The sequence below is a fragment of the Aedes aegypti genome, chromosome 1 (genome assembly GCF_002204515.2).
Source record: "Aedes aegypti strain LVP_AGWG chromosome 1, AaegL5.0 Primary Assembly, whole genome shotgun sequence".
NCBI classification, from domain to species: domain Eukaryota; kingdom Metazoa; phylum Arthropoda; class Insecta; order Diptera; family Culicidae; genus Aedes; species Aedes aegypti.
The window spans coordinates 159,002,877-159,006,239 of NC_035107.1; the positions used below are offsets into that span (position 1 = coordinate 159,002,877).

The 3,363-nt window shown below is 39.0% G+C and overlaps 1 long non-coding RNA gene across 1 annotated transcript; it reads right to left on the bottom strand.

The window, feature by feature from the left end:
• Window positions 1-2,499: 2,499 nt before the first annotated feature.
• LOC110678840 lies at window positions 2,500-3,363 on the bottom strand. Its single transcript, XR_002501975.1, has 2 exons — window positions 2,898-3,363; window positions 2,500-2,830 (listed from the first exon to the last, which is right to left on the bottom strand). It is a non-coding gene; the product is annotated as an uncharacterized LOC110678840 (long non-coding RNA).

Here is a 3,363-nt window from a genome sequence, read left to right on the forward strand (position 1 = left end):
TCAGCAAATTGTTTTCGATGACCCTGTCGCTCGTGAATTGTCCGAACAACAAAATTTGGGAAAGATGATCTCACATGAAAAACAAAAAAAAAAACAATTTCCATGTACCTTTTTCAACACTTCGTACTGAGATAAGCAAGTTAATAATTTTCGGAGACTCAGGACTACCTGAGGGCCGCCACTTATTCTCTAGATGTATTTTCCCGTTTAAAAGGAATTAAATTCAAATTTCCTATAACATGTATGAAATAATTCACAGATTATTGGCTGTAGGATAAAATAATGCCCAAACTCAGGCGAATGGACTGAATGAACCCCTTATGAAAATTCACCATATAAAATCGGGTTGAAATTTATAAATTAGCCTTAAGCAGAGTTGCAAAATATCAGTCATATCAACTGATGGCTGATGGCCTAAAACTATCAATATCACTATCTAGCTATCAATATCAGGTTTGACAACCAACAGCAGTTAAGCGACATCGCCCTCTAGATCATAATCACTGCAAAATGAGTGATCACGTGGTAATTATCCAAGCTATTAATTTTTTTTCGGTGTTCAACAAATAGTTGCCATCCATCCACAGCACCGTCAAATATATCGTACTGATAAGTTGCCATTTTATCAGCTTAATTTAAGACTCAACTTAACCTTTCAGTGATATTCATATTCTATCACCATCAGTGCACTGGTTCGACGCCTATCGACGTCTTGTTGAGGAGTGATGCTGAAACGATAAATAAAGCGTTCGTATTGTAATAATCGTTCCATCTTTCATAAGGTAAATTGTATGAATTTCGATAGTCCAGTTAGCTGCGTACAGGATTTTATAAGAAATCCTACTCCGAGTTCTTTCAGAATCCGATCAAGGATTATTGTGTTGGAATCCTATCATGCTTTTACGAAAATCTTGGTCAGAATACCCAGGATTATACAAAAATCCCAGCCCGGTGCTAGGCAGCCATGTTTTCGAGGTCAACATCAAACTCAAGAGCAACAACGTGCATTGGCGTAATCATATTAGGGTAATTTTTCTCCGATATTTTAATGAGTTCCACTCCACGCTAACCATATCAACTCAAATTAACTTCAGTACTGCAAACGGATAGTTTGCAACCGTTTATTTGTGTTAACATAACTGTTGTTGTGAGAAAATAAATTTTTCGGAAAAAAATATTTCGCCCTCCTTGATTGTTAGTCCCTGAACGACTTTTTGTTTACAAACATTGAGTTGTCAGTGGGAACCACTTCCCAGTGGGAACCAGAGATGTTTGCTCGTTATTTTCCAACGGGGTTGTATGCATACATGGGCGGTGTCAGGAGGCTGAAAAATCCAATGTGATTTGATAGAGGTGAGGAGGTGATTCTGTATAATATACAACTGTTTGATTGTATTAGTGAATCGCTTATATTTTCACACAGCAACCCATTGCAATGTGACTATGTGTGACGTCATACAGTTTGTTAACGAATGTTTCTGGGGCTTCGTTGCTAGTCACCCTCCGTTACCAAGGTTGTTCGGGTGTTGTTACTCAAACAAAAACATGAAAAAAAAAATAATTCGGGAGGATGGCACTGGCGGTGATTTGTGTAATTTTGTTCTAACTTTTGTTTTATTTTAGGATGAAATCTACAATCCAGGAGATAGAACCATGGAAAGCACCGTGAAATACAGATCCGTAAAATGGTGGTAATAAATTGACGTGCAAGAGTTCCACGAATAGTTTTTTAAAAAGACACTGACACGTTAATGCTTCCAGTGGGCATTTATGCCCTTTGAAGGAAGCACCACACTAGACATGCAACGCCCAGTGGCACAGTCGGAAAACATTCCTCACGAAAAGTTTACCGGCCTGAGGCGGGAATCGAACCCACACTCCCTAGCACGATGCGGCTAAATGCCTGGTGACACTAACCGCACGGCTACGAAGCCCACAGTTTGCGTGAGATAAGGCGTCCCTGAATGCTGTGCTGAAATTTGATATGATTAGGAAAAGTAGTTTAATCCGGGAATTGATTGCCAAGAAACAATATTCCTGGAATCCAATTACAAGAGTTTTACATCTAGGTGTTAGCTGCAGATTTTTTCCGGTCTTATCTTGACCTTTTTCACGATATGGAGCGTTTTGTACCCACGCATAGCATTTCATTGAAACGGTATGACGTCACTCACCTTCCCCTCATTTTTTATTTTGATTTTACACTGTACTAATACAAGCACACAACGACTTTCTCCTCACCTGCTTTATACCACATTGACAAAAATCGTGTCTACACTCTGGAAAAAATCTAAACTAAGAAGTTTAAATGTCACACTAAATCTCTATTCGCCTGGTTGACCCCAGGCCCCGTATTGATGCCGGTAAAACTGACCTAGTATAACTTCAACTTATCAGACGCGTGTATAGCTTCAAAGTATATGCCACAAGATAATTATTTTTTGATTGGTGGGCCCTGTATTCACCCTCGGATTTGGTTTCGCTATATTAGACAAAAAAAAGAATCATGAACGTTTATTCACTCCTGTACCTTTTGGCAAGTTCACAAATAAAACAAATTACAACACTTTTCGTATACAAAACAAATCCTATACTCCTTTGTAGATCGCATGATGCTCGTAGGTTAGTCCAAGGGTTGATAAGTGTTCCCCGCGATGCTCTTTTATTCTGCATAGCGATTCTTAAGCCAACAATGCTATTGCACTCGTCTCAGTTCCAACGTTACTGCTGCTTGCATCTCCTTCCAAGATTATGAAGAAGCTCGAGACTCCCGGAGGTCCCATCTTTTGTCGGAAGATTCTGCCTTCCTGAACACCGCTTGAAGAAAAATCTGAAAATGGACATCAATATCTTTAATTTTATAAGAATTCTGCTTTTATTGAATAGTTAAAACTTACCATTCGTTATTACTGGAGGCAGCTGAGCGTAACCCATGGAAAAAAGTTGTTTTACCGGAAAACGAAAAGCATCCCGTTCCGATTACGTGGTCGAGTTTCTTACTGCGTCTACTTGCGATTGAGTGGAGATCGCTAAGAGAGGCAGAACAGAAGTTTCACTTTTTCGGCTCCGTTCAATGCTCCTTCTGGCCAAAGTTCCGAACATTTCTTATTTCCGATCGGATTAGAAACACATTAATTATCGCGGTTGCAATTTCAGTCTCCTTGCCGGAATGGCGGAACATGTAAACAATTGTGACCACCCGATCGACTTAAGGAATACACTGTTAAAATTAAGCTACCAAGAATCTAGCATAGTTTAAGATTTGAAACGTAAATAGTTTATCTCTTAAACATAGGCATGTATAAGCTTCGCGAAAGATAAAAAATATTAGATTGTAAACCATCTACGTTTAGCATTATTTCT